General features: G+C 43.1%; 1 long non-coding RNA gene across 1 annotated transcript in view; it reads right to left on the bottom strand.

Moving 5' to 3' along the window:
- LOC147006292 (uncharacterized) overlaps positions 1 to 26,855 on the bottom strand; it is a 60,934-nt gene that overhangs the window by 25,049 nt on the left and 9,030 nt on the right. Inside the window, exon 2 of the long non-coding RNA XR_015046619.1 lies at positions 7,452 to 7,645. This is a non-coding gene — a long non-coding RNA (uncharacterized LOC147006292). The remainder of the gene's footprint in view (positions 1 to 7,451; positions 7,646 to 26,855) is intronic.

Below are 26,855 nucleotides of genomic sequence, written 5' to 3'. Positions count from 1 at the left end.
GGAGAGAGGAAGGAAGGAACAAGAGTGAGGAAAGGGTACAGAGTGGAGAAATGAAAAGGAAGAACAAAAGAAAAGAAAAGAAAAGAAAAGAAGAGGGAAGAAGAAAGGGAGGAGGGTGGAAGGGAAAGGAAGGAGAGAGATGGGAGGAGGGAAGGAGGGAGGGGTGGAGGGAGGGATCAGAGGAGAGAAGGAAAGAGGGAGGGAAGGAGGGAAAAATTGTTAGATTTTTTTTCCCCCATTCAATATGTAGCCTTGGGATTTCCAGGCCCATTCCCAGTTCCAGGAGCAAGTGGAAGCAGAGGGTGGTTACTTCCATTGTCCATGTGGCACATTGTGACATTCAGTTAAAAGTTCTTCTTATTAATACAATTTTATAATGAGTTATAAAACCTCTCTCTGTTGATGATTTGCCTTATTAAAAGAACAGCCATCCAGATCCCACTTGAGTGTGTTTGTGTCCTGAAAGTGACTTCTGAGACAGCCTTTGCTGCAGATGAGTTCCTTTAGCTGGCCTCTTGGACCCCACAGAGGACACAGTAGGCAGCAGTCCTTTTCTTAGACTGGATTTAATCAAGTGCAAATTCTCCTTTAAGCACAGTACTAAACAAATCCGAGCGTTGGCTTTCTAATTTACTAGCCAGTAAATTACAGGAGCCAAGTTTTGTATGTAGCCAGTGATTTGTTTTTCTTCTTTCCATGTGAAATGGGGGACATCATGGAGGGGCAGACCTAGCAGGTGAGACACACCATTCACTGTACTCACAAACAGGGAGCTCCCAAGTAGGAAAGAGCTGTACTCCACAAAAGGAACCTCTATATATTGTGTATGTGATGTGTGTGCGCACAGGCATGCATATGTGTGAGCATGTGTGTGTGTGTGTGTGCGCGCGCGCGCATGTTTGTCTGGTGTGCATGTGGAGGTCAGAGGACAACTGTCACAAGTGACTTTTTCTTCCCACCGTGTGGGGTTCTGGAGATGGAACTGAGGTCATCAGATTTGGCATCTTTACACATTAAACCACCCTGCCACCCCTGTAAATTAACAAAGCCTAAAGACCTCCTTCTTGCCACTGGAATTTTGAATTCTGCAGTAAACTGGTGAAAGAGAAAGCACAACTTGTACAAGAAATGAGGCTAGAACCAGAGACGTGGGACATCGGGGAACTTTGAACACACAGGCAACCAGAGACTAAAACAGAGGCCGCAGAGGCAGCTCATAGAGCTCGCAGGGAGAGCCATTTCTCTTGGAAGTCTGACGGTCTTCAGAGGTTTTGTGAGCAGAAAATAATATTAGTATATCTTATTGTGCTTCCAGTTATACTTACATCCTGAAGCTCAAACACTGGTTTAGATAATTGAAGGTAATTAAATTATGGTTGAGGACATTAAATAGCCAACCAATGACTCCCAGGAATGAACTAGAAGAAATCTCAACTTCTAGCATTTTTTAAAAGGATGTATAGAGTATACATCTCTTTCCCCCTCTTGCCTTAGAGGAAGAAATGATGGGGTCTTTGGACAGGTTTTATAGTGACCTACTGACTACTAAGACTGAATGTTCGAACTGAGAAGTCATGGTGCTGGAGCTGAAACCAGAGAGGAGTCAGTCACTCAGCAATTTGAAGCAAGAATCCCGCCCCTTGTTTCCTTTCAGTGCGATGATGTTGCTGTCAATCAGCTGGTTCCTTGTCGGCTCTCTCCTCCTCTTCGCATCCCATCAGGCACTGCGCTGTTTTGTTTCTGACTCTAGCTCTGCCGGGAGATAAGCTCGTTCGATTTATCTGCACTTCGGATCATGAACAACCATCCCTCTTAGATTAGGCATGTCTCATCTGAGGTCACTCCATCCTGCGTTTTCCTGTGGTGAAAATACTTTTTCTCTCTGAAAGGCGAGCCAGCCATACATGGGAAGAGGGGCGCAGGGGACTGCCAACGGCTGTGATATATGGTGACGGTTCTGAAGAAAGTCAAAACCATTTAAAGACCAGGTTTTGATGAATTGCAGGAAATGGTGGATTTACAGCCATTCCAGAACTCCTAGGGACTGACTGTCATTGGGTGACCATGAGAATTTTAACTAGCGTGTTGTAGAACCCAGATCAAGTCTGTGACAGAGCAGAAGGTTCTGTTTGGGTCTCCTGTTGTATGTATAGAGATCGCTGGTGGGAGACATGTTTAAAATTTTTTGAGTCTTATTTTTTATTTATGTGTACATGTGTGTCTGTATGCACACATGCATGTGTGTAGGTCCTCGCAGAGGCAAGAAGAGGATGTGGGGTCCCCTGAAGTTGTAATTGCAGGTGGCTGCCAGCTGCCCAATTTTGGTGCTAGGAATTTAACCCTGATTCTTTGCAAGAACAGCACATGCTTTTAACTGTTGAGCCATCTCTCCAGACCAACAAACATTTAAATTACCTTTTTTGTTTGTTTGTTTACTTATCCGAGATTCATTTCTATTTGTTTGATAAGGTTAAAAATTAGCAGGAAGGAGGGAAATGCCTACGGTAAAAAGCTTAAGCCGGGAATCTTTGCTCCTGTACACTACTATGGTGTGACTGCTAGGAATAGCCCAACTTCTCTTCCTATGTCAGTGCACCTCCATCCTATAGGAGCCTTGCTGCTGCCTCATGTTCTGTAGAAGGGACTGCTGGGCATTCTGACCTCCTTTAATCTTGCTGGGGAACCACGGACTATCAAGATGTAGGGTGACAGCTGAGCTATTGGGCACCATTATCCTAACATATAGTGACTTTCTTAAAGTTCACTAGGACAGTTGGCATCGACCCTAAAAGCTAAGGGAGCAATTGTTTGCAACATTGTTGTTGACACTAACATTTGATGGCTTTGGCTGAACCTGAAATGACGCAGCCCCGGCGACACTCATTAGATCATGTTGAGGATGTAGGGGCGGCTGCGGCTCATCTGTGAATTCCTTCTCAGTTAACTTTCTGTGATGCATTGTACTAAACCTGTGAAGCACAGCCTGCTTGACGCTCAACACTCGATGCTCAAGGCTGATCACTCTTGGTCTCGTGGTGAGTTCCAAGAGGGGGTCTTCCCCTCCCAACACAATGAATAAATTATTCAAAGCATGAGATATTCCTATAAAGGCCCATAGTGTTCTGATGGGGCCAGTCATTAGGAAGAGGTATCAATGTGCAATCGGCAGAAAAGGGGAACCCTCCGAGAAGCTGTGGTAACTTACTGCAGTTACTTAAAGAACATTTAAGCTGCAAATATCTCTGTGGTTTGCGATTTGGCCCAATGCTGCAGTCACTCTGAGAAATTTCTCAAACTTTGGCTAATTACTTTAAGAAATGTAAGGCTTAGTACATGATTCTACTTCCCCAAATATCATGGGCTGTCTTCTGCATTTGGCAAGCCACTCACATGTGAGGAATTGATGAGAAAGACCAAGCAGGTTCTGGCCCACAGCAGGGAATGCTAACTGTTGATACAGGGAATGACCACTACATAGTGGCCATGTAGGGCTGTCTGTCAAACCCCAGAGACTTCATCAGAATAGTGGGGTGTGCTGGTTTCTTATGAGTGAGGAGAAACATGATTAGATGTGCTGAAGCCCCAATATTCTCACATGTGCCTAGTCATGTTTAAGTAAACAGCTGGAAGTGTGTGTGTGTGTGTGTGTGTTAAGTTTGCCCTTCTTATCATGTCTTCATTTGGCTACTTAATAGCCTAAAGTGGAACTCCTAGGTACAACACTGTCCCTCCTGGGTATCATGTTGTTGTAGAACAGGTAGGTGCTGTTCCTTTTCGAAGTGAGCCAGTGTGAAGTCCGTGGACTGCAGAAAGCACTGATACATGCTACAATGTGCTATAGTTGTGGCCTTTTCAATCTGGCCTGGAGAGGACCGACCCTGAACTTTATCTGGTCTCACTCAGACCAAAGCTAGCAGAAAGCACTTCATGAATTGCTCTGTGAGTGGTAGGGCTCCGTTTTCTTTTCTCAGACTTATTTTAAAACTTGCATTTATGTGTTTGACAAGTTTGTGGGTGTCTGAGAAGCCCAGAGGAGGATGTCTGATTCCCTGGAGCTGGAGCTCTAGGAAGTTGTGAGCCACCTGACCTGTGGGCTAGGAAGTGAACCCCAGTTCTCTGGAAAAGCAGCAAGCACGTCTAACCACTGAGCCATCTCGCTAGAGCAGAGGCTCTCAGCCTTCCTACTGCTGTGGCCCTTTAACACAGTTCCTCATGCTGTGGTGACCCCAACCATCAAATGGTTTCCATTGTTACTTCATAACTGTAACGTTGCTACTGTTATGAATTGTAATGTAAATATCTGTGTTTCAGATGATCTTAGGTGACCCGTGTGAAAGGCCACTGCTCTGGAGTCAGCATTAGTGTCATTTAAGTGATTAGATTAGGACTTTAAGGGAAAGGAGAGATAAGTCTTATACTTTAAAAACTTAGGCTGGTAGTTCTTAAAATCTTCCTCTGTATCTGGCAAGGTATTTAAAAGGTGCTCAATACTTATTTGAATTAGTGGAAGACAGAGTCTCAGGTCGGACAGTTTCTATGTTGTCCTAACTCCATGACAGGGAGCACTTGCTGTGTCCCACGTTCTTGCTTCCTCGGACGTACCCGAGGACAGTTCGTTTTCATCCTCTGTAGGCAATTTTCATTCTTTGGTCAGTGCTGGCTAGGAAAGCAGAGCAGCAAGTCTCTAAGCAAACCCAGAACCCTCGGTGGGATGACCCAGGCACCGGCCATGCCGACACACTGGAATGTATAGAAGGACTATATTTTTATATAACTCATGCTGATAATAATTACAGTTGACATGTTTTAAGTCACAGCTGTTTGCTGTGGTCTATAGCAAGACCATCTTGGCCATGTCAGTGATATAAATAATGACACAGAGGCTTATTAATATTTTAAAGCTCAGGCCTTCATTGGTCAGTCTCCTGACTACTCCATCCGGCCTAATTCTGGCATGTGTCCCGCCATGTGGCCAGGTCTACCTCTCCACTCCAGTTCATCCTTCCACCTCCAAGTCCATCCCTCACCCCTCATCTCGTCTCCCTGTGTCCCTCTCTTTCCTGAAGATCTGCCCTCCACTTCTGTCCCAGAGATGCCCTTCAGATCTTTATCAAAGCCAATCCGATACAATTCTAGAATGCCTTAGGCAGGTAAGGAAGAAAAAACGTTTATAAAATATGGGAGCGGCAGTGGGCCATAGGTCTCTGCCAGTACAGACTCATCAATGGAATATCCAGAGACACACCTTCTCACAGTGTACCTCAATGGCGGTCCAAATCTGAGCATATAGTAATGTGGGCCTGCCTATCTACAAGTAAGGACAGTCTCAGAAAGGCAACCTCATTCTTAAAGGGCATATGCAAGTCAGAGAGTTGAGATTCGACCTCATATTTTTCTGCTCCAGATATATTGCTACTCTGGAACCAAGGAACTAACAACAAAAGCATAGGATTTATAACAGATGGACAAGCTATAGGGTTTATAACAGATGGACAAGCTATAGGGTTTATAACAGATGGACAAGCTATAGGGTTTATAACAGATGGACAAGCTATAGGGTTTATAACAGATGGACAAGCACCCAACTCCTTTATTCTGGGTGCTCACACACACCTATGGTCGCGCCTTTTGTGGACTCAGAGCCTTCAACTTTGTAAAGAGCTGTATGTTGGACATCTCCTCTTTCCTCACTATAATTGTGTATAGTGCAGAGCCTAAAGCTATCTGGGTTCCAGACACAACAATAAAGCTGAAATCATGAAAAGTAACTAGCTTTCCCAAGATCAGCTTGCTGGGAAGAAGTTTATCTAGGAAGCTTTGCTGGCCTTCACTGTTGCATGCAATACCCCACCCCCAACCTGCTTTGGGTGTCAGGGACTTAGTCCAGGCACTTCAGGGACCTAGCGTGACATAATTGTGATGATCACGTAATAGAGTGAGCAAACAAAGAAGCCCTTGCGAAACACTGAGCACACACTTCCTCATCTTACACTGTTCACAGCTTCACTGCGACAGCTCCCTCAACAGTTCTGTGTGAACCTGGAAATAATACGGTCTGAGGGCCCCCTGATCTAAGAGCCCCATCTTTAGATTCCTTGCCTAGGGCAATATCTTTGACACCGCAGATTGCTTCTAAATGACTTGGAATGGAAGTAAGTCCCATGACCCCTTAACGTGATCATGCTGATAGTTGGCATACCTAGCCAGCAGGACTAACGGTGTTGTCCCCCTCCCCCACATCCACTGCACTTTAAATGGAATCTGGAGAAGTTGGGGGAATATTGGATTCAACTTAACAGTGGGTGGCAGGAACTCAGAAGTTTAATCCCAGACCTGCTACTAATTTCCTGGATGGCTTTTTGGTGTGTCCATTAATCTCTCTCTATCACCATTTCCTTCTCAGGAGGAGATAGAAAGAATAATGGAATGTTTTATGCATTAATGCATTTATGATCCTAACGTGTGCTGTAAAAGCATAGCTTTCTAAAAATGTTTGGTGGTAGGAGGTAAATCAAAAAAAAATCTAGTTTCTGGTCTTTTATTATGATGCATGAACGAGAGAGAGAGAGAGAGAGTGTGTGTGTATGTGTGTGCCATAGTTAGAAACCAGACCTGAGGTACACTAAAGAGGTGTGTAGTTTGTCGTGTCAAAAAGCACTATATTTTCCAAGGGCCAGAATGGAGTTCTCTAATAATAACCACCGAAGTATCTTAAAGCAGAGATGAGGGGCTTCTTTTGGTATCAGGACTAATAAAATTGAAATCTCACACTATCTCAAGAGGAGCATTTTCATTAGTCACAGGCACTGTTAAACTGAAAATGGTCTCATTAGGACTCTGGCTGGAAGTCCTTAACTTTTTCTGGTACAACACATCACTTTGGTCATGAATTTTGAAAACAATTCACCGAATCAGCAGGATTTATATGAGAGCAGAGAGGATGACGTGACCTCCCAGATGTCGTCTGCATGAACTACATTGCTTATTCTCTGAGAAATGCTCTTGACTGTTGTGCATCTATAAATTCTTCAGCCTTGTAGGAAGAGATGGGAAGGCTCTAAGGAGAACTCAAATCTTGTGTGCAATGACCCCTTTGCAAGACAGAATCAAAACGTGGTTCAGTTTTTAAGCTGAATTCTAGGCCATTGCTGATTTTAAAAAGGCATTTCTATAACTTCAATGCAGAGGCTTAGTTTTAGGCTTTAGTACGTTTTGTGTTTAGAAACAATTGTTTTTTGACATCAAAATAATGAAATTATTTTAGAGAATCTACCCATGTCATAGATTTCTTCTGTACCTTCAGGAATAATATCTGCCTTTCTCAGTTCCTAAAATGCCAACTGAGTCAAAGTGGTCTATGTGATTTTATATGAGAAAACACAATTTATTTTTTATTTTTTAAATTTTTTGTTATCAATATTTTACTTGCTCACCTTGCTTACTTTACTTACCTGCTCACTGCCCCCTTCTGGTCACACCCTCCTATAATCCTTCTCCCCACTCCCCTTCTATGAGTGGGTGGGTGCCTCTCCTGAGTATTCTTCCATAAGAGTCTCCAAACCCCATCCACGGTTTGGCTGTGGGTGTCTTTATCTGTCTGAGTCAGCTGCTGGGTGGAGCCTCTCAGAGGACAGCATGCTCCTGTCTGCAAGCAGAACAGAGCATCATTAATAGTGCCAAGGAATGGGGCTGGCCCATGGGATGGGTCTCAAGTTGGGCTGGTTATTGGGTGGTCATTCCCTTAGTCTCTGTTCCATTCCTTCTCCCTGAATTTCTCAGACACAGGACAAATTTTAGGTCAGATGTTTTGTGGGTGGGTTGGTGTCACTATTGTCCACTGGGGTTCCTGCCTGGCTACAGGAGGTGGCTTCTTCAGGTTCTATATCCCCAGTGCTGTGAGTCACAGCTAAGGTCACCCTCATTGATTCTTGGACACCTTATCCCCAGTCTCTGTCTCTTCCTGGGGATGCACCCTACCTCCCTATCCCTGTCAGTTGCAGATTTCCATTCATTGTCATGACCATCTCCTGTCCTTCCCCACACCTGATCCTGAAACCCCCTCATTGCCTCCCCATCATCTCTCCAACCCTCATTCCTCCCACATCTGCCTCTTATGACTATTTTATTTATCCTTCTAAATGAGATTTAAGCATCCTCACTTGGGCCTTCCTTCTTGTTTAGCTTCTTTTGGTTTGTGGAGTGTAGCATGGGTATCCTGTATTTTATGGCTGGTATACACTTATAAGTGAGTGCACAGTGTGTGTCCTTTTGGGATTGGTTACCTCACTCAGGATGATATTCTCAAGTTCATCCATTTGCTTGCAAAATCCATGGTGTCTTTGTTTTTGATGGCTGAATAGTATTCATTGTGTAGATGTACTACATTGTCTGTATCCATTGTTCAGTTGAGGGACATCTAGGTTGTTTCCAGTTTCTGGCTATTACAAATAAAGCTGCTATGAACATAGTTGAGCAAGTGACTTTGTGGGATGGTGGAGCATCTTTTGGGTGTTTGCCCAGGAGTGGTGTAGCTGGGTCTTCAGGTAGAACTATTTACAGTTTTCTGAGAAACCACCAAATTGATTTCCAAAGTGGTTGTAGAGAAAAGACGACTTAGAAAGTTATAAGCAGATAGACCAGCTTAAAGATGCTATTGTACCAAGGGTGCACATGGTGTCTAGAGGACATGTAGGTCTCTGTACCTCATCATGGGGGATGTCTGGGAGTGAGCTGTATCTAATGCCACATGATTCTTCCCAGAATTCACTTTCAGCATTTTATTATTTCTCTATATATCAAGTAAATCTATGGATCATTCTCACCCCACTTCTCATGTGTGCATGTGTCTGTGTGTCTGTCTCTGTGTTTCTTTTATTGGAGATGGAAGCAAGGCCTTGAACAACCTAGGCAAGTATGCTACAGCTCAGTGCAGTCATTCGTAAGATGTTTTCTCATGAGATCACTTTGATCTGGGGTCATTTGTTTGGTGGCATAGAGGAGACAGAAATCAAAGCCAAAGGCAGACTGAATAAGTCAAATTTTATGTAATTATATTTTTAATTAAGTTGGGATCTCTGTACGTGGGGATGAACCTGGACAAAATTCACTATCTTCCTCCTAATATTGGGAAATATAGAATGAATTGTGTCTGTGTTGGACAGAATATGGAAACAAAGGAGAGAAATAATAATAATAATAATAATAATAATAATAATAATAATAATAGTTAAATAAAAGCAAATACAACTACCCTAGTATAAGTTCACATTCCTGGACATGTCACGGTCTGGGCGAATCCTAAAGCTCCAACCCTTCCCTTGAGATAGGCTGTATCCATGAGTGCTCCAGAGGGTTGACACAAGTGATTACAAAGACTCTGGCAGGGGCAGTTATTTATAAATTTATTTACAAAGCCCCAGATGCAGATTTCACTCAGTTCAGGTTGGTGACTTTTGGTACCTGGAAAGTTGTCCTATAGGTGACATTTCACTGTCAAGGTTGTGTTTCATCATTGAGGGACAGAAGATGCTCGTGTGAGGTTGAGGCAACCTTGTAGTACAATATCTACAACTGACTTGAAACCAGGAGGAAAGATTAAGGCTAGGTTCTAAAAGCTTACTTAATGTGTACTACATTGAGGTTCTCAGACATTTTATATCAAGGAAATAATACCTGAATGTGTGTGTGTAATATGGTGATTGTGTGTATGTGTGATTGTGTGTGTGACATGGTTGTGTGTGACATGAGTGTGTGTGTGTGTGTGTGTGTGTGTGTGTGCATGCACTTATGCATGTGTTCTCGGGCATACGTGCACAGGTATGCCTGCTGCCCTTCACATGTTTTTACCGGGACTCAGCGCTTGTGTTTCTGACCTTCTGCTTTTCTAAAGTTTAGACTGACGAGCACTGTGGCGAAGTTCCCAGAAGCCTTTACACTGGATGACCGCACAGATACTTTGACAGTTGTGTTAATTTTCCTTAGGCTTGTGAGAAATTTGCTTCAATTTAAAAAAACAAAAAAACAAAATACTTTCTCGCAGTGAACATGAACCACAGATGAGGGCTGAGAAAAGAGGAGCAGCCTTTATATGGTCACCTGACATTGAGAGCTCTGTCCCCAGAAGAGTCTATGACTGGAACAGAATAGAGAATGTAAGAGCTTGTGCAGAGACTCTTAAGAGCAAGAATGTTTTTAAGTGAAGTTTTTGAATGCTTAAAGAAGAATCCATGTAGGTGTGGTATGGTGTATGTGGTAATGGGGTGTGTGTATACATGTATATATGCCTATATTGTGTGTATCCTATACATATTGTGGTGATGTATATAGATGATGTGATGTGTGTGTGTGTGTGTTGCTGTGCATTCTCACACATATGTTTGTCTGTTTTGTATGCATGTGTATTGTGGAGCATGTTGTCTGTGCATATGTATGTATTTATAGCAGGCTGAGAAGGAATACAAAACTTAGTGTAAATGCAGTCATTCCTGTAGTAGTGACGGAGGCTCTTATCCTATTAGGGACTAGCCCATGAAGGGCATTTTGATTTTCAAATCACACATCTAATAACGCTGATAGGAAATGATGGTGTTGACTTGGCTGCCGTCTGCATCTCTGGTTAGAGGAGAATCTTGCAGGCTGAAGTACAATGGATGTTTCCAAGGCTCTGACAGCCTGGCTGCAGTTAAGGCCCAGATCTACAATCACATGGTTCTGGGAAAATCTCTTCCTGGTTGTCTTCTCTGCCTCCTCAGTTCCAGTAACCCCCTGTTGCTCACTTCTCTGGTAATCTGGGAACAAAATGGTTTTCATCTGCCAAGGAGGAGTACCTGTGACCTGTGCACATCAATCTTACAGCCTTCCCTTTCTGGGGTGCGGGGTGGGGAGGGAGGTGCAGTGGGGGTGGTGATTATTCATCTTTCTTTCTGGGTTGGCCTTTGAGGAGCTCAGCTTAGCAGGCCTTGAGCAGGGGAGCCAGTGCTTGGGGGAAGTGCAGCTCTGGGCACAGGAACACCACCCTTCCCTTGGAGTCACATTGGCCTCTAGTGGCTCCCAGGCAACTGACAGACGGCTCAATCATTTCCTCAGGGCCGGCGGGCTCCCAGCACCAGCTGGCTTTGACATTAAGGCTGCACCCTGACTGACAGGGGCCCTGTCCTTGACTGAGCCCTGGAGGCCCGGGAGAGTCTATTCAAATCCTCCTTTACTCTGTTGATTTACTGTCCCTGTTGGCATGTTGTTGATCCATTTTCCCTCTTCGTTTGCTCACAGGGTACCCCAGAAACCATCCTCTAGTAATATATTTGGTTTATGATTTCCTCAGGAGCCAAGGAAGAAAAACACCGTAGTGGTGCACCTGTTGGATTTAATGTGCCCAGGGCTCTTCAGCCAGGAAGGCACAGAAAGAGACTGTGAGGGCCTCAAAGCCATCTGGAGCTCCCATTATTCTGTCCGGATACCATCAGAAGCTGAATGAAGTTCTTTTGAAATAGATTTGTTATTTTATTTATAGCTATATTTGGACTCAGCTCCCTCAGAGTCTGACTCTGGCCAACTCACCATTAGAGACTATGATTCCAAATGGCAGCTATGGGAGAGAGTAACTGCGGAGCAGCAGTGGGAGTACAGGGAGGATGGGCAAGTGCTGAGCCTCCACTGTGGAGGGTCATTCTTGACCCTCTCTCTCTGTCTCTCTCTTTCACACACATACATGCGCGCGCGCACACACACACACACACACACACACACACACGTTAAATCACTCAAGAGAAATAAGATAAAAAAAACCTGTTCAACACTTAAGGGACATTTGAGGGGTCTTGAAAGAAGAGAGACCAAGTATCTCTGCTTATTCTCTTAACTTCTTTCCCATCAGGTATCCATGAAAGGTTACAGGGCAGATTGAACTGAATCTGCTTTTGGAATTTCTTTTCATCTGGGCTAGAGTGTTTAGAGAGTGAGCAATAACCAACCTTCAGACGCAAAAGTGAGGTTGACAGCTGACCATTTTTAATTCAGATGAGAGTTTCAAGAGTTATGCAAGAGATTCTTCTTTCTCCATCTCTTCCCAACCCAATATCGAGAGAGAGAGAGAGAGAGAGAGAGAGAGAGAGAGAGAGAGAGAGAGTGTATGGGAAGCATCCGGGAGGAACTGGGGAAGGAAAACATGAGCATTAAAAATAAGGCAATAAGTAAAAGGAGGCAAGAGGAAAGGACACAAGTGACAACGTGACTCATGTCTAGGAACACGTGTGTATGGGAAGTGGATAAAGAAGGGAGGCGTGGTTTGTGATTTCTGGTTTAACAGTTTCCTCAATGGTTCTTGAAGAATTGTTCTCTGGCCTATGGCAGCAGCAGCATGTGCAAACATAGCAGGAATTCAATGCTTGTACCTCTCTGTAGATGCTGAGTAGCAGACGCTCCAAGGATGGGGCCAAAGTTCTGTTTTGTGTAGACTTCCAGGTCACATCAGCCAGGGAAAGGAAAGCATCATACTGATGGAGAAGAGGGCTCTCAGCACAGCATCTACAGTAGCATCGGGCATCATCGCAAGGGGAACCAATTAACCAGCTGATGTAAAATTAGCTTTGTAGTCTTCCATACTGGCAAATGAGTGCTGTTTTCTCCCCCTCATGGAAAACTGACAGCTGTGTCACACTTCTCCAGTTTGGGAAAATTCTAGAAAGCACACTTTTGAGATGGCCATGATCTCATAAACTGTTGGCCCCAAATAGAACAATGAACTCCAGTGAGAGTCTGACAGTGAGATACCCTTCTAATGTGGTTGTCATTCCTGTCCTGACATGTAGGTCTGGACACGAGAGGGTGTTTGAACCTTTGACATGCTATCATGTTCCCTGAGAACCATATCCTCAGGTACCCCAGATCTTGCATCGCTTCGTACAGTTGGATGTAGCAACATTTCAGTGCAAAGTTTGTCCATGGAAGATCTCATTCTTCATGGGGGTTTCTGGCCTTCAGGCCTTCCATGGCCTGGTTTTGTAATTTTGGGTATTTCTGGGTCTTTTTTTCCTCATCCATAAAATTTGAGACTGGACACGAGTGTCTATAAGCTTCCTCTGTAGCCTATGATTGCCTCATTTCAGTATCCCCAAGTCACTCAAAGAGAAGTGATCTTGCTTATGTGAGAGATAAAGTAATCATAAAGTAATCACCATTCCTGGGTGGAATAATCAATTAGAGAAGGTCTTTAAATTAATGTAAAAAGTGTGTGTGTGTGTGTGTGTGTGTGTGTGCAGGTATCAGTGAAGGCCAGAAGAGGATGTCTGTTCCCCTGGGGTCAGAGTTACAGGTGACTGTTTGCAGCCTGATGTGGGTTTAAGGAACCAAATTAAGGCCCTCTGGAAGAACAGTATGAACTATTTAATGCTGAGCCATCTCTCTAGCCCTCAAAAATCTTAGAAAGATTTGTAAGAAATTGGTCTACAAACCAGGTCACAAATGTCATCTTTTATTTTAAATGTTGAAAATCAAGTTACCAAGGTAATCAATTTATCATAAAAACAAGACAACAAAATAAGTCCATGGTGAACAACAATACAATGAAACAAATCCATGGTCAAAAACCATATAAGAAACAAATCAGGCCCACAGTCATCATATGGGAAAACTGATATGGAAGTTAATCATGAAGCAGAGGAGAGGGAAGTTATCATCCAGGAAGGAAGAAGCATCAGTTGGATCGTCTTGATGACCAGTGTAGACAACAGTTAACTAGGAAAAGGAGATGCACGGGAAGAAGGACCCTTATTCACCGCTGGAGTGAGAACAAACTAGTGAGCTATTATAGAAGTTAGTAGGGAAATTAATAAAAAAAAATGACAATATGATATCGCTATTCTACTCTGGGAATATATCCTAAAGACTCTATTCTGTCATTGTACATGTATATTTATTGTTGCATTGCTCACCATAGCAAGGAAACAGAACTAGCTTACAAGTCCATCAACACATGGATGATAATGAAAATATACGTACATATATAGTATGTATATGCACAGTGGGATTTCACTGAGACTTAAGAAAAATGAAATTTACAGGAAAATTGAATGGGCCTTGATAGCGTTATAGTACGAGAAACAACTGTACCTCAGAAAAACAAATAGCTTGTGTTCTGTCACTTTTCATGTTTACATATTTGTATGTATGTGGGTGTGCATGTGTATATATAGGTTATGAAGCTCAGAAGGAGACCATAAGAGGAGTAAAGAGTGGGCCTGGGGGCAACAGAGCACATGTGAGGATATGTAAGTAGAAAGGTGGCTTCTGGAGTAGACTAGTGTAGAACAGTTTTCACTTTTCCTAACAGTTCCTCATGTTGTGACCCCCCCACCACCACCATAGAATTATTTCTGTTGCTACTTCATAACTGTAATTTTGTTACTGTTATGAATTACAAGGTAAATATTCGATATGGAGATTATCTGCTGTGTAGCCCCTGTAAATCATCATTTGATCTTCAAAGGGGTTGAGACTGACAGGTTGAGAACCACTGATATAAAGGCAGGAAGTGGGATGGGAAGAAAGGACGAGATAGAAACAACCCTTGTCTGAAAACACTAGAACAAGATCAATGCCACTTTAGCACACTGCTTTGCCAACAGCAGTTGTGTTGCAGTATGCTAACAAGGACACATTCCTCAAAGTTGCTTTGGTTACAGTTCAGGCCCTGTAGAATACACTACACAACAGCCAGCTTAGCTTCCTGGAGCAATGTGGCTAAGTCTGTCTTCCTTGCTTTATGGAGAAAGGCTTAGAAGGTGTCCTGCTGAGGTCCTCCCTCCATTTGCCCCTACAATGGCCTGCAGGTGCTAATCAAGACACCTGCAAAATCTTGTCAACGCTCGAAAGAGTGACTTTAATAACCTGCAGCTGGAATGATCCCAGGTCTTGGGAGAATGCTGCCCCATCACATCTGGGAGGGATCTCAATGTCAAGATGGATCCTAATGTCAAGGTGGATTCACCCCCAGGAAACTGTCAGGTACGAAATGCAGATTCTGTGGTCCTTGCTAGAGCTTAGCATTGACGTCTTACATACCTTGGTGATCCAAATCCAGGCTTAGTTCTCTAATTCATTCTCTGCAGGTTTGCCTAACTGTGGCTCACAGTCACCTTGTGCAGCATGAAGGATCTTACACCGGATATCAGCCAGAAGGCTGGAAGGAAAAGAGCTACTCATAGGGACAGAGGGAGGAAGGGAGTACACACACACACACACACACACACACACACACACACACACACACAGGCATGGTAGTGGGGAGAGGAGAGAAAGAAGAAAGAGAGGACAAGAGGGAGAGGCAGGTGGGGGAGGGGAGGGCAAGTAGGCAAATGTAAAATGTAGCTGGGGAAATTTCAAGTCCTTTATTGAGCTCAGTAGAAAGCCATCTAATGTTGCTTTGTTTTGTATTTGCCTAGGCTGAGCAGAGGCTACAGGGAGGTGGGTCACTCTCAGTGTGTGCCCATGCATGCTTCCCGAGAAAGGTCACATCTATTATTTGTCTGTTATTACCTGTGTTAGGGCTTCCATTGCAAAATGCCATAGACCACGTGGTTTAAATAACAGGATGCATCATTCCATGATCCGGACACTACAAGTTGAGTTTCAGATGTCAATGGTTCAATCCCCTTTGAGGACAGTGAGGGAGAATTTGTTCCATGCCTTTATCCTCGGCTGTCAGCTTGCTAGCTGTCGCTGGGTATTCCTTGGCATGTGGGTTCACTGTTCTCTGTTTCCACACTCACGTGCCAGTCTCATTTTATGTAAGTCCATTTCTATATTTGAATGTCTCCTTTTGGTAATGACATCAGTTCTGTTGCATTAAGGCTCTGCGTAATGACCTAATTTAACTCAACGCTCTCCACTAACTTCTTATCTTCAAACAAAATAACAGTCTAAAATGTTCAGAGTTAGGGACTTTGAGATAGATGCAAGACATCCCACAGAAGTCCCATTTCATATTGTCTTGGGTGAGGCAAACGGCTTGCCTCTGCTTAGTATGTCATCACTGGTTGCCTCTGCTCGGTCTGTCATCACTGGTTGCCTCTGCTGGGTCTGCCATCACTGCTTGCCTCTGCTCAGTCTGCCATCACTGCTTGCCTCTGCTCAATCTGTCATCACTGGGGGTTCTGTTTTGTTTGCCTTGAGGATGAGCTGAGTTGACGAAGTCCGCTGAGCTTTTCAAAGACGGCTGGTGAAACATCTCTCCTCTAAGATGTTCTACAGGATATAAGGCCATGGCGGTCTGCACTGAGACGTGGGGTCTCTTCTTTCCCCCTCCACCATGGCCATCTCACGACTCCATGGTATGCAATATAAATCCCGTTCTGGGAATTTTGAAGCCAGCACTTCTGAAGCCTTGCAGCTGATCTCTTTGTGACGTGAATCCATAAGAAACACCCTCATTCAGGGTGTGTATTGGGGTGAGGAAGCTCAGAGCTCCTCTGGAAGAACCAGGACCCCTCAGCAGAGCTTGTTATGGACGGGAAGCATCAACGTCCAGCCTTCTGAGGCTGACTCTACACACTCTTCTAGATGAGCCCTGTGAGTTCAGCCCAAGCTGCAGAGATTCCAACCATCCCAGGAGAAATTACTAGGAGACAACCATGGTGCTGAGTCCCAGCCAGACCACACAACCTCTAAGAGATAATGTTAGGTTTTGTGCTCAGCCGTAAAGTTTTGGGATTCTTCACCAAGAAATCAATGGAGGAATTGGTTGCTAGTTGTGGTGGCACACACTGGTAGGATTTGCTGAAAGAGGCAGAGGCACGAGGATCATGAGTTTGAGGCCAGCCTGGGCTACACATTTTAGAAGCCGGGCAGTGGTGGTGTATGCCTTTAATCCCAGCACTTGGGAGGCAGAGCAGGCAGATTTCTGAGTTCGAGGCCAGCCTGGTCTACAGAGTGAGTTCTAGGACAGCCAGGGCTACACAGAGAAACCCTGTCTCGAAAAACCAAAGAGAGAGAGAGAGAGAGAGAGAGAGAGAAAGAGAGAGAGAGAGAGAGAGAGAGAGAGGAGGGAGGGAGAGAGAGAGAGAGAACTGATTATAGTGCTTAAAATGGCCCTTCATTTCTGTAGCTCTGTAATATTTTATAAGCTCAGTCTACACCCATGTTCTGCAAAGTATTTCCATACTCCCTTTGTTTGAAAAGATAAAACTTCCCAATTTTAACCGAATGACTCACTGAAGCTTTCAATGGAGGTTGCTTAGATCTCTCTCTCTCACACACACACACTCTCTCTATATCCATATTGAATCCATATTTACTATATCTATATCATCTATATCTATATACCTCCTATATACAATCCCTATAAATATTGACATATTACTGGATATATATATATATATATATATATATATATATGTATGTATATGTCTTAGTCAGGGTTTTTATTCCTGCACAAACATCATGACCAAGAAGCAAGTTGGGGAGGAAAGGATTTATTCAGCTTACATTTCCACAGTGCTGTTCATCACTGAAAGAAGTCAGGACTGGAACTCAAGCAGGTCAGGGAGCAGAAGCTGATGCAGAGGCCATGGAGGGATGCTCTTTACTGGATTGCTTCCCCTGGCTTGCTCAGCCTGCTCTCTTATAGAACCCAGGACTACCAGCCCAGAGATGGCACCACCCACAAGGGGACTTTCCCCCTTGATCACTAATTGAGAAAATGCCTTACAGTTGGATCTCATGGAGGCATTTCCTCAACTGAAGCTCCTTTCTCTGTGATAACTCCAGCTGTGTCAAGTTGACACAAAACTAGCCAGTACAATATATGTGTGTGTGTATGTGTATATATATATATATATATATATATCCAGTAATCTTAGTAAAAATGAATATAGAATATAGGTCTCCACTTGGCAGTATTACTTTGACAGGATCAGTGCTTACATAAAATCTTACTAATTTATTTATCACAGATTGTGAGGAATTGTGAATAGACTCCTCAGCCTAAATCTCCAGGAGCCAGGACCCAACACCTGAAATCCTTTGGGTTTTGCATTTTTTACAACCAAATATGGAAACAATAGTGCTTCCCCTTGTCTCTGTTTCTGTCTCTGTCTCTTAATATTTTAGGAACTGTTTTCATATAGAAATGGGTTGAGGTCTGTTACTTGATCGGAAGCTGCTAAGAGCGAATCACCATGTTCAAGAGGCATAGGTTAAAATCTCAGCGAGTAATGGTCTGATCAAAGTGGCTCCTACATCCAAAACCTCAAACATCCGTCACTTATTTTTCATGTTAAGAGCCTTCTGTTTTGCTTATAAATGCTTATTACTGATAGTTACCCTACTGCGATGTGGAATACCTACATGCTTTTATCTTATCTGTTTTGGTACTTATTAAACATCTTCTTTCTACCCCCTCTTCTCCCTCTACTCTCCCCATTCTTTATGCTCTATTCCTATCAGGGCACCATATTTATCTTCTATACATGATGAAATCACATGGTATTTCCTTTGTGTTCCTGGCCCATTGATGAAGAGACAATGTCTTCCAGACTCACGTGTTTGTCATTAAAACAACAACAACAACAAGAACCAGGATCTCATTTTTTATGGCTGAATAATATTCCATGTGCATGCTCTCATTTTCTTTTATGTGTTCATCCACTGATGGAGACATAAACCAGGTAGTGCAGGTGTCTCTTTGATATAATTTCCATCTATATTAAATGTATGCCCAGAAATAAGCTTGCTGGATCATGTGATAGGGTTTCGATGCTTTGAGTAACTTCTATGCTGTTTACCATGATAGCGATACTGATTTACACCGCCACCAAGAGTATATCAGTTTCTCGTTCTCCACACCCTCATCTGCACGAGCTGTCCCTTCATCTCTTGTTAGCAGCCACTCTACCTGAGCAGCCGATGGCATTGGGCTGCGATTTACAGTCACGTTTCCCTGATGATTAGGGAGGGTGCACATTTCCACCTCCTTGCATGTTTCCTTGTCTTTGTCGAAAAATGCCTGCTCAGATAACTCGCCCCTTCTTACACATTAGATTTCTTACTTTTGCTGTTGGCTGGTTTGCATTCCTTCCACGTTTCAGACACTGCTTCCTTGTTGAGTTGACAGATTGCAAATATCGTCTCCCTTTCTGTGGGCTGCCTTCGCTGTTGTTGCTTTGGTTGTGCAAAGGGTATTTCCTTTGATTCACGTGCTTTAGAGATGGGAGTAGTTGACCATTGCTTTATTCAATTACAAATCTTAACGTATGTTTTTATATATCCACCAGGAGCAGGGACGGGGAGGGGAGGGGAGGGGAGGGGAGGGGAGGGAGGGAAAGAGAGAGTGCAGATATGCATACCTCTCAGTTTTATCAACGCTGAGGCATTTGGGGTACACTTAGCTACAGCAGACAGCTTTAACATGCCATTTTGGTATGTGTCCTAAGGAGCTAGAGATTCATGGCATACATTTACAGAGGAGATTTTGACACAGGGTTTTTCTAAATTCCTAAGATAAAGTGTGGGAGGAGCCAGTAGGTAATCTATACTTCAAATATAAGACATTAATCTCAGTTTAGCAGCAGGCTTAGTGAAATCATGGCTTTTTTTTATAAAATAGGATTTAATTTATCATTGAATTAGCAGGAGGATTTAAAACATACAGTAATCAAATTATGTGTCCAGAAAGGATTATTCTCAAAATGTGGTCTATCTCCTAAACACAAAGGGATGGTGATAATGATAATGTGGTCTCTTTAACCTGAAGGGGATGATTCACTAAGCGGTGGACAGCCCTGCCTCACAGGCTCAGGTGGACGCAGAGTAAACAGGTAACCGCAAGTGGAGGAGAGAAGACAGGAGCTGAGTCTGGGGACAGGGCAGACAGAAGACCTGCACAGCTGTCAGCAGTGGTATAAAAGTCAAAGCCCACAGCTAGAGTTTATAGATCTGAACTTAGCCCACACTGCAGGAGGGGCTAGAACAAGGCTTAGGAGCGCCAAGGGATGGTCTTAACTGAAGCCAGCTTCCTAATCCTCTTAAGCCTGGGTCTTAAATCAATCAAGCAATCGATGGACCAACAGAAAATAAATTAATTCATTCTTTGCTATATTTGTATTCAGCACCAACTCAGCTTAGGGCTCATGGCCAGGCCTGGGGATGCCATTTTTGGGGAAAATACAAGCCAGCTCTGCCCTCCTACAGCTCCCAGCTGAGGAGGGGAAGTTTCAACAAATATGCCAAAAATTGTGAGGTTGGAACTGCAGTTAGTTCATGTAAGAAAGGCTTATATGTCTGTGAAAATGTTACAAAGTTTGCAAACAGCCAGGGATGTATATGACTGTGACGATTAGATGACACTTAGCTTCAGAGGTTGTTGGGGTAGAAGATAGCTAGGCTGAGGGACAGGACAGGAGGAGTGTTCTGATGGAAGAACAGGATCATATCTGGGCTCTGTGGAGTGAGAGGTGGATGCAGGAAGTCTGAAGGTCAAGTCTTGGGTCTGTGTTTGCCACAGCCTTAGCTCAGAAGAGACTCTTGTCTTCTCAAACTTCTATACTCAGCCTGGGGCTTTTCACTAGCAAGAGAGGTATTGTCCCAACTGCCTCTAAGCTTGAAGGTCTGAGGAAACCCAGAAGTGACATTGTCCTTTCTGTAAGGAGCACAGTGATGACAACAGAAGACCAAAGGCCTCATCTGAGAACAGGGCACCTGTGGAGTCTGGCACGGATGTGGAGGGGAGGTGGAGTTGAACCAGGGGTGCTTTGACCTTAGGGGCAGAAATATGTGATTCTTCAACATCACCTAATAATGTCTTATCAGCATTGCTCTGCAGAGAGGGCTTTTGATTGCTTTGCTTCATATAGCTGTGCATTTGGTAACGTTCTTCGTTTATTTTATTTTTAATTCCTTACTGGCATGATCTATGGAATTTGGTATGTGTTCTAACAATAATCTTGGTCTATTGATCTTCTCTCTCTCTCTCTCTCTCTCTCTATATATATATATATATATATATATATATATATATATGTGTGTGTGTGTGTGTGTGTGTGTGTGTGTGTGTGAATATCTATCTGTCTATCTATCTACCTATCAATCTATCTGTGTGTGTACAATTTTTAATTTTGGCACTTTTTAAGACATGATCTAAGTTACCCAGGGTGGCCTTGAACTCACATCTGACTGATTTTGGTTCACAGTTTGAGGGAATCCAGTCCATCACACCAGGCAAGGCCTGGCAGTGAGAGTTTGTTCACACCTGGCAGAACTGGAAGCAGAGAGTGACAGGGCAGGACTTTGGGCTGCTTTGTAACCCTCAGGCCCATCCCCACCTCTAGAGCTCACTCTCTAAGGCCACTCTATAGGCGCCACAACTTGTCAGAAAAGTGTCATTATCTAAGGACCAAGTGTTCACACCGGGTAGCCTGCAGGGGAACATTTTATATCTGAACCATCGCAGAGCCAGACACCTTCTCATCCATCCCCTGAGAGATGCAGCCCTTATGGTCTCCTTGACCCCCCCAAACCCTCAGATCAGTGATCTTTCCATCAGCCAGCAGTAAACGAAGACCCAGGAAGGCTGTAAAAATAAAGGGAATTATTATTAAGATTTAAATGTATGCAAGTTTAGTCTCTGGTTTAATGGTCTAGAGGGCCCACGTGCTAGTCATTGTGCAATGGCGTCACCTAGGTGAAGTGGTCTATGATACACAGCTGTTGCTTCTGCACTGGCTGTGCCCAGCCTGAGTCAGCAGGGCAGGCAGCTGGGATGTACACAGAGCAGCGGCTCTCAACCAACCGAGTGTTGTGATTCCTTCTGTGGTTGAATGACCATTTAACAGGGGCCACCTAAGACCATTGGAAAGCACAGATTCACAACAGGAGCAAACCTACAGTTATGCGGGAACAACAAAAATAATGTTATGGTTGGGGGTCACTGCAGCAAGAAGGACTGTATAAGAGGGTCGCAGGGTTAGGAATATTGAAAACCACTGATGTGGAGGGGAATGAAGGGAAATGGAAGATCCAGGAAGACGTCAATGTACTTCTCTCTTGTTTCCTTCAAGCTTCTTTCTAAAATAATTACTATGCTATCAACTTCATTATATAATTGACAACCGTTAAAGTTTCACATCATGTTTAATTGTTCAGTTGTATTCCTTGTCTGTTTTACCACTCTGTGTTTTTATACTTCATCTCATAACCGTTTTTAAATTTCATAAGCTTGGTTACTAAAAAAAAAAAAAAAAAAAAAAAAAAAAAAGCTTACAAATAAATAAAAACATCACACACACACACAAACTAACCAAACCCGAAGTCCGTACAACTCCAACTCAAGGGACTTCCGTGCAGCTAGGGCAGGCTTCTGGAGAAGCTGCGGAGCTTTGAAGAGGTTGTTTCTCATTAATGGAGGTCAAACTCAGGACCACAGGTACCCAACAAGTGAGCATCCTTTAGCCCCATTCCATCTTTTTGTATGTTGGCTATACACCATATACTGTTTGAAAACATTCCTTGTCATTATTTTCTGTTAAATATGTTTATAGTGCACTTTATAATGTGGCAATTCTTAATTTTCATGTAATCTAAAAACACTTTTTAAATCCTAAATATTTCTGCTTGTAGGCCAGTCACAATTTCCTGAGACTTTTATTTGATAGCATTTATTTGGGATGGCTGTGGGGAGGAGCTCTGAACAGATTGTGAGGAAATGATTGGGGATGGAGAAGGAATAACTGAGTGATGTTGATTCCAGTTGCAACCTCTTGTGAGCAGAGACAGTTGTGTTTCTTTGTGATCTGTGTGTCTTTTGTGTGTTACTGACCTGACAACATGTAACCTCACTGGAGTTGGTGGTTATTCTTGTTTTGTTGCCAGTCTTGGTGAGAGAACACTCAGTTTTTCCTCATTGGTTTTAGCGATCTGTAGGACTTTGAAGTTATCTATTCTAAGACAATGGAAACATTCTTATTTTCATGTGTTGAGAGTTTTCACCAGAAATGGGTGCTAAGTGTTTTAAAAACCTTACGTGAAGCCGGGGGTGGTGGCACACGCCTTTAATCCCAGCACTCGAGAGGCAGAGGCAGGCAGATTTCTGAGTTCCAGGCCAGCCTGGTCTACAGAGTGAGTTCCAAGACAGCCAGGGCTATACAGAGAAACCCTGTCTCGAAAAACCAAAACCAACCAACCAAAAAAACAAACAAAAAACCTTCACCTGATTAACTGACAGTCACATTTCCCTGGTTTATCAAAATTGAAACTTGTGATCTCATTGGTCAGTTCTTATATATTCAATCAACCAGGTATCACACTGGTCATGTTTTTAGTGAATTTTCCTCTTAGCGCTTTAGGCTCATATCTCTGTATTTTAAGAAAGTTTATTTGGATTTTTCTTTCTGACAGGCTAAGGTCCCACAACCTACTGAGTATAGAGCTTGAGTGCTTGTGAGGTGAGGGTGAGTTGGGGAGTTGAAGGGGGGAAGAGACAACTAGGTAGGGAGATTAGAGAGGGAGAGAGAGGGAGGGGAAGGGGGAGAGGGAAGATGTTTGCAGAGGAGCATGCCTTTCTCTTCTGTAGAAGTTGATTTGACATTGAGGATTTAGGGCTGGCTTCTTTGAGTGGCCCATAAAGCTCTAGTTTGTGATTTATATAAAATGAATGTTTTACTATTATTACCAAGGGACAGGTAATGTGGGAACATTTCCTGGAACAAGGAAGGTGACCAGCACAACACATAATTCAGAACTGATACATCTTTGGAAAAGAATGTTTATAGCAATGACACAATGAGAGACCATGTGGCATCACAAATGACAGAAAAGACACCCTGGAAACAAATGTACATACAGATATGGAGTGAGAAGGGAACTGTTTGCACACATGGGGTGAGAAGGGAGATGTATGCATACATGTATTATACACACATGGAGTGAGAAGGGAGATGTACAGACATGGAGTGAGAAGGGAGATGTTTGCACACATGGGGTGAGAAGGGAGATGTATGCATACATGTATACACACATGGAGTGAGAAGGGAGATGTACAGACATGGAGTGAGAAGGGAGCTGTTTGCACACATGGGGTGAGAAGGGAGATGTATGCATACATGTATTATACACACATGGAGTGAGAAGGGAGATGTACAGACATGGAGTGAGAAGGGAGATGTATACATACATGTATACACACATGGAGTGAGAAGGGAGATGTATACATACATGTATACACACATGGAGTGAGAAGGGAGATGTATGCATACATGTATACACACATGGAGTGAGAAGGGAGATGTATGCATACATGTATACACACATGGAGTGAGAAGGGAGATGTACAGACATGGAGTGAGAAGGGAGATGTATGCATACATGTATACACACATGGAGTGAGAAGGGAGATGTATACATACATGTATACACACATGGAGTGAGAAGGGAGATGTACAGACATGGAGTGAGAAGGGAGATGTATGCATACATGTATACACACATGGAGTGAGAAGGGAGATGTATACATACATGTATACACACATGGTGTGAGAAGGGAGATGTATGCATACATGTATTATACACACATGGAGTGAGAAGGGAGATGTATGCATACATGTATTATACACACATGGAGTGAGAAGGGAGATGTATGCATACATGTATTATACACACATGGGGTGAGAAGGGAGATGTGTGCATACATGTATTATACACACATGGAGTGAGAAGGGAGATGTACAGACATGGAGTGAGAAGGGAGATGTATGCATACATGTATACACACATGGAGTGAGAAGGGAGATGTATACATACATGTATACACACATGGAGTGAGAAGGGAGATGTATGCATACATGTATTATACACACATGGAGTGAGAAGGGAGATGTATGCATACATGTATACAGACATGGAGTGAGAAGGGAGATGTATGCATACATGTATTATACACACATGGAGTGAGAAGGGAGCTGTATACACACATGGAGTGAGAAGGGAGATGTATGCATACATGTATACACACATGGAGTGAGAAGGGAGATGTACAGACATGGAGTGAGAAGGGAGATGTATGCATACATGTATACACACATGGAGTGAGAAGGGAGATGTACAGACATGGAGTGAGAAGGGAGATGTATGCATACATGTATACACACATGGAGTGAGAAGGGAGATGTACAGACATGGAGTGAGAAGGGAGATGTATACATACATGTATACACACATGGAGTGAGAAGGGAGAGAGGAAGCCAACAGAGAGGGTTGCCAAGGAAGAGAGAGAAAGGCTTTGAAAAACAATTATATTTTTTGAACATATATAAGTACATATTTATATAAAGTAATGCATGTTTATTCGTTTGTGTACATACCCATCTATGTATACACACATATATTATTTTATATAGGCATATTTTCTGTTAATCAAGACATAATACTTATATTCTTTTCGCCCTATGTTGGCTTATTAGCACAAATTAAGCATGTCTTAGGTTACAGATCAGTCTCAGGAATCCTCCAAAACCTTGTATTTCACCAAATTCAGAAGCAAACACAAAACATGGCCAACTCTGTTCTCCCCAAAGCACCAACATCATTCACTAAGTTAAAGAAATCATAAGCAAAAAGGAAATTAAACATGGAAATTTTAAAACATTTGGAACTGAAAGAAAATAAATAGAGTTTCTAGTAAAGATGGGAACAAAGCCAAAAGAATTCTTTGGGGGAAAATTTTATACTATGAAAGACATTTGTAAGATGGAAAATAGCAAATGAACTTGAATTTTAGAAAGAAAGAAAAACAAACAATAAAAATAACCATAAATGATGAGGAAGAAAATGAGCAAAGCTGGGAGAAGGAGAGTGGTCCTTCCCAGGGAGGAGCAGACCAATGATCGTACAAGTTACACTGTATGACTTGACAGTCTGTACCTAGCAATATACATGTAGATACAAAAATATATATGTATACAGTAACAATTAATGGAAAAAGAGGCCGTGCATTTGACAGAGAGTAGGGAGGGGTTTATGTGAGGCTTTGGAGGGAGGAAAGGGGAAATGTAATTAAATTGCAATCTCAAACACAACAAAAGAGAGGGAAGGAAGGAAGGGAGGGAGGAAAAAAGGAAGGAAGGAAAGAAGGAAGGAAGGAGGGAAGGAAGGAAGGAGGGAAGGAAGGAAGGAGGGAGGGAAGGAGGGAAGGAGAGAAGGAGGGAAGGAAAGAAGGAAGGAAGGAGGGAAGGAAGGAAGGAGGGAGGGAAGGAAGGAAGGTGAGAAAGGAAGCCACAAAGATAAGGTGAGATGTTCAGGTCAGATAGACTCAACCTGTCATGACAGCATCTGCTGAGGTACCACAGCCCAGTTTCCTCCACTGCATAATCCTGCCACCTTCCCTTGCTCCGTAGACACTGTCCCTGTCAGCTGTCTGAGTTACCGCTGTAGACACTGTCCCCCATGAGCTGTCTGAGTTTGCTCCATAGACATTGTCCCCCATGAATTGTCTGCCTACAGATCTGTGTCTCAGTCTGCTTCTCGGGAATGTGATGTTAAACCCACACACACATGCAGATTTCATGAACTCATCTCACAGAAGCAACATATCAGGATGAGGACACAGATGACTAGGTGATCCAGGGCCTAAGAAAGCAGGGAGGGAGAGGTGGAAGGAAGAACAGGATTATGGGATAATAGGAACCAAACAACATACAGGGTGAGTCTAATTGAGTGAAATATGTCAAAGTAATAAAAAGGACTCCCTCCCGATCATACATGTCTGAGCTGAGGGTAAGGCCGATCATTCTGATCTGATCATATACATGTATTGAAATATCACACTATACCCAATAAATACATATATGAATATAAATATAAATATAATGTAGATA

This window comes from Mus caroli, unplaced genomic scaffold (assembly GCF_978045245.1).
Source record: "Mus caroli unplaced genomic scaffold, Mus_caroli_1 scaffold_1, whole genome shotgun sequence".
In the NCBI taxonomy this organism is placed as follows: domain Eukaryota; kingdom Metazoa; phylum Chordata; class Mammalia; order Rodentia; family Muridae; genus Mus; species Mus caroli.
This window is presented reverse-complemented; position numbering and strand designations above follow the sequence as displayed.